Source organism: Sipha flava, unplaced genomic scaffold (genome assembly GCF_003268045.1).
Source record: "Sipha flava isolate LNK unplaced genomic scaffold, YSA_version1 79_pilon_pilon, whole genome shotgun sequence".
NCBI classification, from domain to species: domain Eukaryota; kingdom Metazoa; phylum Arthropoda; class Insecta; order Hemiptera; family Aphididae; genus Sipha; species Sipha flava.
The window spans coordinates 163,159-179,971 of NW_020273620.1; the positions used below are offsets into that span (position 1 = coordinate 163,159).

At 26.2% G+C, this 16,813-nt stretch overlaps 1 protein-coding gene and 1 long non-coding RNA gene across 3 annotated transcripts in view; one reads left to right on the top strand and one right to left on the bottom strand.

The window, feature by feature from the left end:
- The window catches only part of LOC112692993, a 348,829-nt gene that overhangs the window by 50,911 nt on the left and 281,105 nt on the right, over positions 1-16,813 (top strand). The gene's annotated exons all lie outside the window — the stretch shown is intronic.
- LOC112692995 lies at positions 4,766-6,425 on the bottom strand. Of its 2 annotated transcripts, none has more exons than XR_003149447.1 (4): positions 6,178-6,425; positions 5,649-5,762; positions 5,179-5,424; positions 4,766-4,874 (listed from the first exon to the last, which is right to left on the bottom strand). It is a non-coding gene; the product is annotated as an uncharacterized LOC112692995 (long non-coding RNA). The 2 variants fall into 2 exon arrangements; XR_003149448.1 differs by having other exon boundaries at positions 5,179-5,432.

Genomic DNA, 16,813 nt, shown 5'->3' on the forward strand with positions numbered 1-16,813 from the left:
ACATGAATCACGAGCATATCTAGGTTATACGGATTAAATCGTTACAGACTATACTTCTGTATAGTTTTGAGATCATGACATTTCTTAGTGAAATCATGTCTAAGTTTTATAAATATTATATTAAATTTCATGTTCGATGTTATTCCATAAAATTTACTTTAATTTTAATTTTAAGATTGGGAAACTGTATGTTAATTAAGACATTAAGACAAAGATATTGCCCTCATATATATCTAAACATCTCCCGTCTACTAATTGTTCTAATTCTATGCACTTCACTACCTCCTCATCAGTGTTGGGAATTATCTACATAAAAACTACTTATCTATTATGCTATCTAGATAAAATTAGTTCAAATTATCTAATTTTTAATCCAGATAAAAAAAAAGTCGTATCTAGATAAATTAATTCTAAATCGCAAAAAATGTAAGTTTCAATCCTGAAATAAATGAACTTTTCATTGAAAATTTGTGCTCTTTCTTTTGTCCTTTATTTTTTTTTTTTTTTTTATAATATATCTGTATTGTATTTTTTGATTATTTTTGGTGAGAATACTAAATACACTAAATTACTTTATTTAGTAAGGTGCAAATAATATGAAATGAAAATACAATTAATTCATCATTTCTTTTGGTTATTTAAAATAATTGATATTTAACAATTTATTATATAGATAAAAACGTTATTATCTGTATCTAGATAAAATTTAATTTTTTTTATCTTTATCTGTATTTAGATAACTTTTTATAATATTATCTTTATCTTATCTGGATAACATTATTGTTATCTGGACTCAACACTATTCCTCACATTACAACATGTTAATTTTAAAAACAAACTCCTCTTATACAAGCTACTCCTCAAATCCGCCTGGGTCTATGACATTCAGTTTTGGGGAGCTATCAAATCTTTAAATGTTTCAATACAATTATATCTGTCAAATTATCAAAGTCCCATATTGTGTTTGAAATGAAATCACTCTATAATGATTTCTCCAAAGTAGCTAAATCATATTATAAACGACATAATGTCAACATACACAACCATTAAAATCTTCTGATCTCGAAACTATCTAATGTAGTGGTGTAGGGAAAAGGGGACGTGTTTAGTGTTAAAACTTCTCATTAATAAAATCGCAGCTAATAATTAAATAGATAATAAAATAAATAAAAAGGGTTATAAAAATAATTATTATCTAAATATATCTACCCCCTCTTTCGATACATAAGTTTTACCTACGTCTTTGATTCATTCCTAATATTTTAGAAGACCTAAAACAACCTCTAACAAACGTGGTGTAGATTCCTTTTGGACTAACAAATTAAAATTAATTACTGTATAAAGTGTCACTAATGTAGGGCTATTTTAACCCCATATTTTCATATTACAGTATCACTCCTAATACGTGCTTATGATATAAAAATGAAAAAAATAGTTTTTACAGATTCTAAATACTAAAAATTAAAGTAAAGAAAAAAATACAATTTTAATTACATAACTCTAAACAGTGTGATCAAATTGAAAAGCTGAAATAAATTCTATAATATTCTTATGGACTATGGTTTGTAATTAGGATACAATGGATATTTTGAACTGCCCTGCAATATTTTTCATATTAATCTAACCTGTTAAATCACCATAAAGACTAAAATGTTTGAAACTTATAATTGAATAGATACACTGTTAATCTTATATAATTTTATTTTATGATCTATATTATGATTAATATTAATCATATTTAAATATTATTTAAATTTTTTTCTCTATTTTTTTATATTAATATTTTTTATTGTTATTATGAATTAGTTAAATAATTAAAATCAAAATCAAAATCAAATAGTAAATTTAACAATGATTTTCTAGATCAAAAATATTTAAAAAAAATATGTATCTTCATACATGTATATTTTTTATTGCGACTTTATAAATAATATATTATCGCCTCAAGTTACCTATATGCTTTTCATTTAATGACAGTATAAAATTGCCAAAGAAAAAAAATAGATACATCATAATTCACATATATGTACATCGATACTTTATATTTTAACTCGATTTTCATCCACTTGTATACCTGTCAATTATTTTCAAAATTATTCATATAGTTAGGTTTTTGAAATGTAAAATACGATCGTATTTTTATACTTTATCATTTTTTTTTTTTTGTTGTGCATAGTATTTTATAATAAATAGGTATCTGGTTTTGTTATGCTTTTACACATTTTATTTTCTATATTTATTTATTATTTGTAATCTGATATTGGTTTAAGGCCAATATACGAGTAATTCATTATTATTATTTATCGTATGGTTATGTATAACAGCATAGAGAAATACACATAATATGTATGTATATATGACCATGAGAAAAAATAACAAAAAATAATAAAATATTAAATAAATTAACAAATTATAAAAATAAGTAAATAAAATATACCAGTATAACATAATATGTATAAAATAATAATAATAATATATATTATATGATAATTTTGTCATAAGTTTATGTTTGGGTTCAGAGGCGAATTGGCAATTATTTTCGGCCCAGAAAATATGAAACAAAATCGCCCATGAACCGCAAATTAAACGATATTACTCCTCCCGCTCCCAAAAAAATTTGCATCAATTTCAAAATTTGTTTAGTTTCACCCCTAAATTAGTAAAATTTACAATAACTTTACCATAATTATAGCTATAATAGTTTTAAGTGGGTCACATGATTAATCAGTTTCAACTTGAACTTGAAGTTTGATCTTAATGCATCTTTAAATATATATTTATTTTATAAAATAAAACTTTTTTTTGGTAATTATATAATAATATAGAGCGGCCCAAACAAATATCGGCCCATTGGGAAGGTTCCCGATTTTCCGATAGACCAATCCGCCCCTATCTGGGTTAAATTCTCTCCATATCGATTTCTTCTCCTCTATGCAGTTAAAATTGTTACGCTGGAGCTCCTGGTACGAAGGAATGTCAGCGTGTATTGGGAGTGTCATATTATTTTTATAATTTATCCATTCTTTTAGAGTTGCTGCACGTCGATGACGTCATGTGTTGGGTGGTGGGACGTTATATAGCACTAGTAACCATTGAGTTGGGGTTGACTTAATGACTCTTCCAATTATGCCTATGGTTATGTTAAACTGTGCAACTAGTTTGTTGCAATAAACACTGTTTAACCACACAGGAGCTACATATTCCGCAGCAGAGTAAACTAGTATCAATGCCGAGGTACGTAGTGTCTCGGGAGATGCTCCCCAAAACAATCCTGCCAGCTTTTGAATTATGTTGTTTTTTGTTTTAATTTTTGCACAATTTTTTAGTAAATAGTTTTTATACGTGAGCGTTCTATTGAGAGTAACACTTAAGTGCTTAGGATTAGGATTTTAATGTGCTGGGCACCATTTAAAATGTATTGTTGATTTGCACTTAGCTATTTTGTTATTGAAGTGAAAAACTGTTGTCTCGGTTTTTTGTGTTTGGGATGAAACACCATAGTTTGAAATATTTGTGTAGTTTATTTAGGTCTTCCTTAAGACTGATTTCATTTTCTTCAAATTTATCATGTTGGCTTGCAACAGTGATATCATGTGCATAATTTACGAGATAATATATCTGGTATGTCCCTGATTTAAAGGTTAAATAAAATCGGAGCTAATACCGATCCTTGGGGCAGTTCATTATTTAGTCTTCATTGTGTGTTTTTCTTACCTCCTATGTGGACTGTAAAAATGCGGTTGGTGAGTATTTTGTTCAGTAGTTTGTATAGTGTTAGACATTGGATAGTTTCAAAAAACTTTAACAGTTGTCCTTCCCACCATACTGTGTCATAAGCGGCCGACAGGTTAATTAGTACCGCAATGGTCTTTTCCTTTTTTTGAAATCCATTTTCTATATACATGGTGAATGCGGATATTTGATCTATGTAATTTCTTTCTGAGCGGAAATCAGATTGCTTAATAGGAGTAACGGATTCAATAATAAAAATAATTACAATTAGAATTACATGTATATACAATGTATATTATACATTTATATCTAGGTTACTGTAATTTTTCCATTGATTAATTTTACATTTCGAAAAAATCAATCATTTTTCGAATATAACATTTTTATTTTTCCTATTAATTGCTCAAGCTGTCATAATTTTACTAAAATATATTTATATATACCATTTAATTCGTTTTAATATAAAATACATTTTGTCGACTCATACATTATACTATGATAAAACTAATATATTTAGATTTTAGAAGAACTTAAAAATATTAGCTCACAGATTTTACTTTGCTTTATATTTAACAAAACATTATTTGCGTTTACACTTTCAAGAACGTTATATTTGTTTTGTTACCTTTATAAAGCTTACAGTGGAATATTCAATTGTTACCCAGACAACAAAATTATGTTACCACTATGTTGAAACAATATTAAAATTTTAATAATAATATTATTATGAATATTATAACAACGTCATTAAAAGATTCTTTAAAATTATGAAAACATTAAGATAAAATTACTGTGGTAGAAAATATTAAGTTTTCATAATATCACTAAAATATTAACTCTTAAGCATTTCCACAAAAACATTTATGAATTTTTTAGATTTAATGATGTACTAATATTTAAAAACCATATTTGGAAATAAAATATAGGTATTAAATCAAAATTTTATACTCAAACAATTAGGTATAATTTCAATTTTTTATCATTCTTGTTTATTTCTTTAAAATATAATGATTACAATTAAGTTTGTTTTGGCATTAATTTCTTCTTGATACAAAATGGTGGATTTGAGAGCCATATACCAAGGCAGTGGTCTATATCTTTTTCTGGAATATTTTTGTATTTTATGTTCATTCTGATGATATCTGAAAAAAAAAAAACTTGTGTAATTTATTTAAATAATTATTATACTTAGCTTGAACAATTTAGTTGTTATTCAAACTACATAATTATCTTTTATGAAAGACTACTTTTACTGAAAAACTATTTTCTAAAATAATTAATTAATTTGGAAATAATGAGGTATAAAGATATTATTTATAAAATTGAATGGTTCAAAATATTTAAAATTTAGATTTTATCTATTTTAGACGGTAGTTCAATAAAGAAGAAAAACTTAATTTTTTCTTAAACCCAAACAGTGAGTATTTGACCAGTACATAAATTTACCAAAGATTCTTTGAAACCATTATCCAGTTTAATCTTGTCTTTAAAAGTATACAAATCTTCATCATTGTCAATGGGAAACATAATCTTATTAATGCTGCTTTCAACGTATGAATGATCTACAGAAGAACTTTTGTTTGCATTGGTGAGAAGACAATCAATGTTTAAATGGTTGGATTGAACAATATTTGATATGTTATTAATTCCATACTTCACATTAACTAATGTATTAACAACAAGTCTGAAAAGCTAAATAACTAAAAAATTAAAATATATATATAGGTTAACATATGATCTAATTAATAATTTTTGGTTATCAAATTGTATAAATTGTAATTTAACTATACAATTTAATAAGATGATTTATATATTTAGAGTAGAAAATAATAGGTTAAAATTTTAAATAAATATAAGCTATTACAATAAGCGTGTATAAATATGTGTGGGTATTTTTATATTATAAAATTACTAACCCTCTGTAGTTGTATATTTGTTGCTATTTTGTTGAAGTTGACTTGAAGATGATAATGAAGATGCAACTGCAGGTGGTCCTTTAAAATACAACTGTATATTATATTCTCCTAGATCTGCAAAATAACTAATTTTTGTTCATTGTTGCCCAGATGCCATGATTAACAAATATAAGTCTTAATTTTATACTATAGTAATAGTTTTTGTGTACAAATACTACATGAAATTTAATAATATTCGTATCTTTAGATCTTTCATATAATTGTATGGTTTATAAAAAATATTTCCTAGTCACAATACTTGTGTGAACTAGGATCACTTATATGTTATAACTATACAACTAGTATCTAGTAAATTGTATATACCTTATTTTTAAAGAAGTCAATTCTTGGAGTGTGTTAAATGTTAAGACTTAAATATTATTATTCATTAAAGATTAAACCCACATAGATAGTAGTATTTTAGGATTAAATATTGCCTTATAATAATTTAAATAGATTTTATTATTAATCAAATAATTAATTTACTTACCTTAAAAGTTTATTGCGCAAATCACACCTAACATGAAACACGTGAAATGCGTTTCGAAAATACAAAACGATACGAATAGTCACTGGATTCAGCCGTACAGGACACTTTATGGATTGGAAATAGAGTAGACGCTGATATTTGATAATTTATTGACAAATAGACAAAAAACTGGATAACATTTTTTTCATATTGTATATCTATTAATTTCTTCATGGATAAACGGACGGTTAAATAAAAGTTTTATTTAACCATCCGTTTTATTATAAAACAGTAGTTATAAATGATAATGTAGGTATCTATACAATTGCAATAACAAGTTACCACACAATATTAATATAAGAAATCCCATGCCGTTCAGCTATATTTAGCTAACTATTATCGTAATTCGTAGATATGGTATATTATTTGTACCCCACTACCACCCTTCGGCCATCGACAACCACGGCGGGTAACGACGCCCGCGACGGCTTATGATTCGCCTATCGCCACCGATGCAGACATTTAAATTTTCAAACACGATGGTAAAAACTATTTTAAATAATAAACGCAATAATATAATTTGGAAGATAAATAATAATAATATACGAGTATCACACAATCGCGAAGTATTCGGCGAGTAAACGACCGTCGATCATTATTCATTATTATTAGTTATTCCTAATGTCGTTTCACAGCCAAGCGAAATACATAGGTACCTCGATACCTATTTCACGTACGCGCGTTTCTCGATTTACATTTTATATTGATTAAATTCGTACATTCGTCAACGATGGCAATTAGGTATTATTATTGTATTAGATGGATGACATTACACGATTCGAAAACATGGAAAATAATATTCTTTGACTTGTGAAACTAACCTAACCCTAACCCGCATAGACGCAATATAAAATTCATTGTGTCCAGGTAAGTTTGCGTGAGTGGTTGGGTAAACTCCTTTTAAAATCGATGAATTCTTAAATACTCCACTGTGAGGTGGGTTAAAAAAATACATCGGGGTTAGGTACATAGGTAAATTATTAAACCGGCATAAGTGTAACAAATTTCATTATTTTATACCTGTTATTATATATAATCTTTTAAATAACTATTACATACAATTATTAACCACATATCATAATCTAAATATAATATAATTAAACGCTATTATGGTAGATGTCACGAGTTAGTGACCATATTAAATTAACCTTGCTGCCCATGGATATAAATAAATATATAATAAATATATAGATTATTCGTTAAATTATGTTCTCTAATTTTTTTTTTTTTTTATAATAATTCAAACATTTTAAATATAATCAATTCAAAACATACAAATATATTTTAGGAAAAATAGTATAATAAGTTTATAATTTGATGTTTTTGTAATATTATTAAGTGATTTAAACTTTAATATTATAAAAAAACTAATAATCGCATTAAAGAAACATTTTAAATTGAATATTACCTATTTAGACTCTAGATCAGCGGTTCTTAACGGTGGTCCGCTACCCTTTAGGGGTCCGCAGCAACCCTAAAACATAACATATGTACATAAATACATGACATGAATGAATTATTATGATATTGTTGGATTAATAATATTATTATTTCTTTTTTATATATATTTTTTATTATATAAGATATAATATTATATTATAGATAGATTTTATCATTATACGATGTTATAAAACTTGTGTTTCAACCATCATATTAAGCTAATAAAAATTAAATTTTAAGAATATTAAAAAAATAAATTAAATCTAAAATAATTAAATTTAAGTTAACTGAAAAATTAAGTGAAATAAGAATAATTATAAATATGTACCTATGTTTTGTTATATCTATTAATGTATTTTATTGTATAAAATAATTATTATAATTTTGGTTTTAATAACATGAGATGTTTTGTAAAAAAAAGTATTAAAAAAAAAAAATTAGTAAGGGGTCCGCAATTTCTAAAAATCTTCAGGGGTCCACGAACTACAAAAGGTTGTAATTCGTAGTTCTACGAAACGCTGCTCTAGATAATGTTATATTAACCCCAAAATTTTAACATTTGATAGGTAATTAATCAATTACTAACGTTATTATAATATTAACTTAACCAAATTTTTGTCTGGGTAGTTTCTTATCATATCTACACTTGCTCAATTTCAGTCATCAGACAATTGTCTTACAAAGCCCTTATTCTGTCACCGTATTATTTTATTAATTTTTAATTAAATTTTTTAAAAATGTGTTGCTAAAATATGTTCAAACAATAATACTAAATGTTCTCAATGTTAAGTTTTCTTTACTATTTTTCTGATTGGTATATCTACTTTATTTTTCTACAACAGTTGTTTTGAAAGATTGTTTTTAGATTTTTAATAAACTCCAAATGTTTTTTTTTTATGTAAATGTATTCACCATTTGTATCTCTTACTTGATTTTGTGTAGCTTGACCACAGTAATTTATTTTCATATTTTTTATATGTTATTTTATTAACATAAATAAAATATCATAAACAATTAATATACTATTTATTAGTAAAATTAAGTTTTCAATAGCACAATAGTGATGTACTGAATCATTGACAAGGTAAAATTATTTTTGTGTCATTACTTTCCGCTAAGATAGTGTCTAAATTTTGTTTGTAAAATGTTAGTATTTATACACAAAATTAAAATATAAAAGTAAGCAAAAAAATAATGAAAATGTTTTTACTAACCTCAGCTAGTTATTACTCATGGAATAAGTAGATTGTCTAAAGAAATTGTTATTTTTTGCTATTTTTCTTTTTATAAATTTGTGGTTTAGATATGACACATGACATTTTAGTTTTTAATAATTAACTGTAATTGTGTATTAAATTATGTATGGATATATCGAATAACGTACATGGATTTCGGTTATCAAATAAGTGATTACAATGTTTAATACATTGTGTGCGAGGAAAAAATAATTTCGGTGTATATTTTTTGCTCGTGGTTTGCGTTAACAAGAAAAATAACTTGCAAACCCGCACATATTTGAGTTTCCTTAAAAATAAAATAAATCCCCATCAAACCGGAGAATCACGTTTACTGAAATAAAAACAATGAATATATACGGAGAAGAATCTATTGTCCTAGTTTTCCCCTTATTTTTTTTAAATCATTCATATGAAAAAGCAAAAACATCAAGATTGCTTAATATTATAAATGTATCAACGTTTGTGATACGTACTGATTTTTACTTAAGTGTAACTAGGAAAGTTAAATAGGTATTTGGCGGACAGTAATCTTTGAAGATTATAGTATTTAGTGTTAAAATCAATCTTTTATAGAACTCATAAATAAATAAATCGTGTAATTTTGGAAGATAAAATTAATTAGGTATATAAGAAAATACAACATTTGTGGTTGTAAAAATAACGGAGGTATATGAAAAATCCATTTGAATTTTACCGTGAATTATTTCAATTTATTCGATTATTTCAAAAAATGTTAATTTAAGATGTTTAATAAAAAACTGAATGGAGTTCAATAAATCTATACTCGTATATATATGTTACGGTAATAGTGCGAATACTGGTGAAACCTAGGATTTACGGGTAAATCCTAGGTTTTACCGACTGCGATCGGTAAAAGTCCGAAATTTAGACATTTACCAATTGATTTTGATAAAACCTAGGATATACATTATTGTTTGGTCAAATCCCGAAGATTGTAACAATTCGGACTTTTACAAGCGAATTTTGGTAAATCTTAGGATTGACAATCAATGTTTGTAAAAGTCCGAAATTATATATTTTTTCCGATTCTTTGATAATTTATACCTGTATTTATTCTTGTTCATTGGTGTTGATATCAATAGTTTTAATTTATATATCTAATTTAATTTTTGACTGAGATACGAATTATAATAAAAGTTGTAATCTATGATTCAATGATTAAGATATTGAACAGGTTTAATCGAAGAATAATTTAATAAATTGATATCAGGGACAATTGTAGGATGTAATTTTATGAGCAGTATTCGTTTTACAATGTTGCGGTTAGTATTATGAGTATACACAGTATTCAATATGTCGTTTAAAATACGATTTTATGAAATTTTAAATGGCGTCGTGGAGTTAAAAAACGACAAAAATAATTTTTATTTAACTGATGAAAAATATAATATATTTTTAAGTAAAGTTAAAGAAGCTAAATCTATTAGAGTCGGACTTTTACAAACATTAATTGTCGATCCTAAGATTTACCAAAACTCGCTTCTAAAAGCCCGAACTGCTAAAATCATTCGGGGTTTGACCAAACAATGATGTATATCCTAGGTTTCACCGGTATTCATACTATTATCGTAACATATATATACATAAACGAAAGTGTTTCCCTGATTCATAATCAACGCAGAGCCGAACCTATTAGAGCTGTTGACTGGAAATTTTGAGTATAGATTAATATTATATTTTCATCGTGTACTAAGAAAATTTTTTTCGAAATTTTGATTTTAAGAGGTTGAAATCGACAAAAATAAATGATTACATGTTAAGTGTGTATATTGTGTGATTATATAATAAACTATTAAATAATAATAGCAGTCGGCTAATAACGTTTGGTATATGTATCCTGGGGAAATATGATTATTATTATTTTTATTAATGTTATTAATGTTATCTTAACCGTAAATTACTTTACGTATTTTTCATATAATTATCGAAGTATATTTTAGGCCATTCCGTTCAATCAAACAAAATAAGTCTTGTATTTGTTAATTTTATAATAGTTTTATTATACATAATCAACACATAGCCCAATCTTTTAGTATATAAAGTACGACATGCGTTTGCTTATAGAACATACGAAGGTGTGCCTGTTGAAATAGCGTTTATAAGTCGTGAGCCTTGTTAGTTCAATTTAATTAAATTTTTTAATACTCAAGAAAGATGCTAGGAGATTCGAAATACAATTTTTTCGTATATCCCTGGAATAACTTTATTACTACGTCTTACAATTTAGATGGTAACAACTTTTCCACTAATGACAATTATATTCGTGAAATTATCAATTCTAGAGGAATTCGAGCTAATGAAATTGCAGCATGTGTTAAGTCATATTTGTGGCCTCAACTAGAAAAATGTTCTTTGAACAAAAATATGTGAGTAATTAATAATTGTAATTATCCATAACAGAATATTAATTAGTATTCACAGTATAAAACGAATTATGTAGCTGTCAGTTTACACTTATATTAATTATAATAAAAATAAAAAAAATTATTTTAATAATAATTTGATAAAATAAATAAAATTGTTCAAATTAAGTTAACAGTTTATAATTTATGTAGATGTATAATGTGTATGAAATTTCCATGTTAGATTAACCAACTTTATCATGGATATATTATATATATATTTTTTTAAAAAAATATTCTAGCACAAATTAATAAAAGAATTTACGATTGAGCTAAGATTAAGATGAGTAATCAAGTATAAAGAAATGTCGTTAATTTTAAAATAAAATTAATATACTTGATTTATTAAAAATTTTATTTTTGCTTTTAAAATCGAAGACAAGAAATTATAATTTGTGTGTACATCAGTAATAGTTAAAAAGGTTATATTTAGAATTTTATAATAATAAACTATACCAACGAAAAACCAATAATTAGTATTGTGCAGTTGTATGGGACTTAAAAGTAATTTTTTTATCTACATTTACGTTCCTGATATTCAGTATAAAGTTTTGGCTTACGAATTGATAATTGTAGTACAAATAATTTAAAATATTTTAATACACATTAATATTATAGATATTAAATATATCCTAAAATAAATATAATAAAAATATATTTATCATCCAATAAATTAATCAATCGCTAACAAAATCAATTACAAGTTAAAATTTCATAATTTCAGAATTTTAATTAATGCATATTGTATTTTTATTTTTTTCCATTGTGTATGATATTAAACGTTCAATATGATGTTCACAAATCTGTCAACTTGTAGGCATAAGTGGATAAATAAAAATATGGATGGTAAAACTGATTATTCTCAGAATATCTCTTCCTTCATAAAATAAACACCCACGTAAAACTATAAGGGATCTATTTGGATGTACAAAAAAAATATTTTTATATTCTTTTTCTTAGATAGTAAATAAAAATATATCTTGTTACAAATTTTGTAAAAACAGTTGGATTTTAAAAGTATCAAAATAATCTAAAATTGTATATAAATCCAATAGAATAGTTTGAAATTCTTGTTGTTTTGAAATGTTATTGGAGACGACTTATTATGTTTATCAAATATCAGGCGTCTTTTTGATGGATTGAAAATTTGTTGTCAAAAGAAATTATAAACTGCACTATATTGAAGAAACTCAATTTTTTTTTATTGAAATACGAAAATACTGCAATACTTTTTTCCGTACTTAACTAATTTTCGATATTAATATTGACTTTTAAAATTAGTTAATTCATTTTATTCGAAACTATTGTGATCTTAATATCAACTTCACAATAGTTTCGATACGTACCCATATTTGAATAATTGAAAATCGGAATTACTCTCCGATTATCTGCACTTTTAGATTTTATATCACCGTGTGATCCAACTTTCTGCTCATACTTGTTGAGTTTTGGTACCTACATAATGATTAGATAATTTTCACAATAAGTAGGTAAATTAATATTGCCTAAACCCTATGGAATATGACGTAAAAAAACTGCGAAGTTGTTAAATTATTTAAGTATAAATACTCGATACTCGAGATATCGAAAACTGTGGTATATGATGTTCTATGCCTGTAGAAAAATAATGGAAACTATGGCCAATGAATATAATATATGCTGTGAATATATTTTCATGGTTGTTCTAACTGGATTATCGCCGATCGCCATCGTTTGCTTCTTGCTGAGTATCGATCCCCGCTGCTACTTGTGTTATTGCCTTTTTGTTCTTCAATTAGTATTTGTGGATAGAACGTTTATTGGAAGTGTTGATAGGAGAATACGTGTTTTGTGTCGGGGAATCGTTCTCTATTAATACCGATCTTCGTGCCGGTCGTCTTCTGTGGCTTTTTTTGTATTTAACGGGCGCAAGTAAGCTCCGCCATTGAAAAAAATCAAGTGAAATTGAGTTCATGTAAACTCTGCTAGTGAAGAAAATCAAGTAGAAGTATAAAACTAATATGGTATATTATTAAAAAAAAAAATATTATATTAAAAAGGTTGCCACACTTGGACGAAACAGTGCGAGAAGTTGAGGAGCTTATTCTGGAATATTGCAGGTTGACTCTCAATGAGTTGATCGAAAAAACTTCATGAAGTATGCAGTAGAGAGACTCTATTCATTCAACATTAGTCTTATTGAGAGTCAACCTGCGATCTTCCAGTACAAGCTCCTCAACTTTCCGTACTGTTTCGCCAGAGTGTGACGGCCTGCCACTGCGCTCCTCGTCGTGGACGCTTAGGCGACCAGCCGAAAATTTTTTACACCATTTTTGAACGTTTTTCACATTCATACATTCCTCACCATACAATTCTTCCAATTGAAGGTGAATTTCTATAGGTGGAATTTTTTTTGCGTGTAAAAACTTAATGATTGAACGTTACTCGCACTTGGCGGGAGCGACAACCGGTGCCTTCATCGCAAACGGCTGCCACATCGAGACTGAGCGTCCTAATAAGCTTCACCAGGTGTCGATTGGTGGAGGGGGGGCCACACGTATACAACAGTGTTACCGGATTTCATCTAGCACTACTTGCGGTGATACGGTGGCCTTGGAGACTTCACTTTGAATATACGCTTCGTATAATATAATATCATATCGTTCACATTAAGTATTTAAATCATAGTAAAAAAAACCATTATAAATAATCGTTATAAATAATAATATAAAATCATATTTTTTATAATAATAATTAAAAATCGTCCACATTAAATATGTAAATCACAGTAAAAAAAAAAAATCATAATAAATAATGGTTATACCTAATAATCCAAAAATATATAGTTATGTTATGAATATAAACTAAAATTATGTGATACTATTTGTAAATATTCTAAGTCTTGTATTACTCCATTAGTGTACCTATTTATAGCATCCTGTAACACTGTAATTTATTTTTTTATTTCGAATTTTTTAGCTTATTTACTTGAGATATGCCATTTAATTTTTTATAAGTATGGATTTGAAATTCGGTAAGAACTTTACTAAAAATATAAACATTCAGTTGACTTTTATAAAATGAATTTCTTAGATGACTATGAAAGGATTTACAGGCAAAACACAAAAAAAAAACTGGTGGAATTAACATTAGACTTTTTATTACCTTTTTATCTTAACCAATATTCTGGCGGAGTTTACAATCGCCCTATTTAACAATGTAAATTAGTACCGTATGAGAAGGGTAATTTGTATAATAGGTGCTATTTTACACTGTTATGGTGATGTTACATATGAATGTTTTATTTTTAAATTACTCCGTCACATGATCCATTTTTTTTGTTTCTGTTAGTTAAAATTCATTGAAATTTTAATAATAAAAAAATTATAAAAAAATAAACAAATAAGCACAACATTTTATTTTAACTTCAAATAATCGGAAAATGTCACCTTAGGCGACCCTCGGAAGATGTGAAAACAAATATATGAGCTTAGAAATATAGATTTATTATGTAGAATTTGAAGTAAATATTATTGATTCAAAACACATTCTTTCATATTGTTAGTAGGATAGGATTGACATTTTTTATGAATTATATTTGTTCCAGAAAAGAGAACACATTTTATACCACCATTCTATCTTTGTTAGAATCATGTGAATCATGCGATGGATAGTTATTTATTGATGGGTGAAGTTCGGAGTACGGTAACGGCCAGGTAATATGTGGCCGCCCAAAATTACCCTTTCATGCTCTGTTCCTTGTCGCCGCGCTGCGCCGTTGTTTTGATATCGAACTGATTTTGTACGCACAGAAAATTTAATATTTCTAATAACTATTTAATTCATTACATTTTTAAAATTTTCTCATTAGATAGCTTATCTGCACATAAGGAATTCAGGTTAAAAAAAAAACTGTAGATCGGTCCAGTAAAATTTCAGATATAACTGTCGTAAAAATCGCCCCTCCTTTTAATAATATTATTGGTAATATAATAGTTACGCGAAAAAAGTAACGCTCGAATATTTTCACTGTCCAAACAAAAAAATTTGTATAATTTGTTTTCACATCAAAAGCATATTGTATATTAGAGAATTCATAAAGTAATTATTTGTAATTCTGCTGAGGAATATTTTTATTAATTTATACGTTAATATTTGTTATAATAGGAGAATAAATTCTATACATTTTGCTTATTTTACATATGTATTTTATAAATATTTACGCGGATTTTAATTTAAGGAAATGCAGAAAATTTGAGAAATAAATTATAACGCTTATTAGACAATATGTCTGACATATATTGGTGAGTAAAATTAATCAATAGAAAGGCATAAGTTTAATTTTATATGTTAATTTTATTTCTTCCGAAAATTGAAGTCAAGATAAAACAAAATACGAAATCATAAATTTGTTAACGTTGCCGGTAGAAATGAATGTATATTACTTTAGTAAAATATTAAATTATTAAAAGATTAATTACTTCCATTTTAGCAAAATTTATGTTTAAAAAAGTTCTCAATAATTTTCTAAAAAATCATATGCCAATTGTATTAACAAAATCATGTGTTTTGTAAATAATAATAATAATTGTAATAAATTATTATTATATTTCAATTTTACTTCGATATATTATTTTCTATTATCTATATTATCTAAGTCAATTGACTTTTATTAATAAGAATTTTCATTATAAATTTGATTTCTGAATTGAAGGTAAGAAATGTGTTTTTTGGTTGTATAGGGACGTCCCCGTACAACTAATAAACGTTCATTATGTTTACGTTTATATACGTTTATTACGTAAGTTTATTTTTGTTTTTGTTCTTAAGATACTCATAAATGGAAGTATAGTAAATGTATAGTGATCCAGAAGTAAACGTTCTCCAAGAATCCAAATAGTTTACGATGTAAAAGTGGAATTATATTTGGTTTGATTAAACTTTGTTGTCCGATTATTTCAAATTCCATGATTTGAGTGCTGTTTTACGGAAGATATGGTTAATTGAAATAAATTGAATTGCACAAGATATTTTTAACGAAAATAAATGTTTAATTTCGTACATTATACATATATGTATTGAATCACAATGCTAATATAAGTTCAAATTAAATTCACCAAAAATTGGTAGGTATTTCTTTCGTTATGCTAATGTATAATTTGAAATTTTATTGTTTTTACAGCTGTCCACCAAAATATTAATCCTGATTTTAGTACATTATTCATAATACTCCACTTGTATTTATTCTACTTCTAATTCGATCAAATTTTTATTCTCGAAGAAGTTGAATTCTGTTTTTACGAACCAGTGAATTGTAAAAACTGTTTGTAAACAAATTTCTCGGAAATATATTCTAACCTTGCTTAACCTTTCTTCGTTTAGCCTATGAAACCTACTGGAATTGAATGAATAATACATACATAGGTACTAGCTATTGAGTTTTTCATAAAGAAAAAGAACATCGTTTCTCTTCAATATTTTTACCAATATATAATATGTAAAAAAGTTGTATCGTTT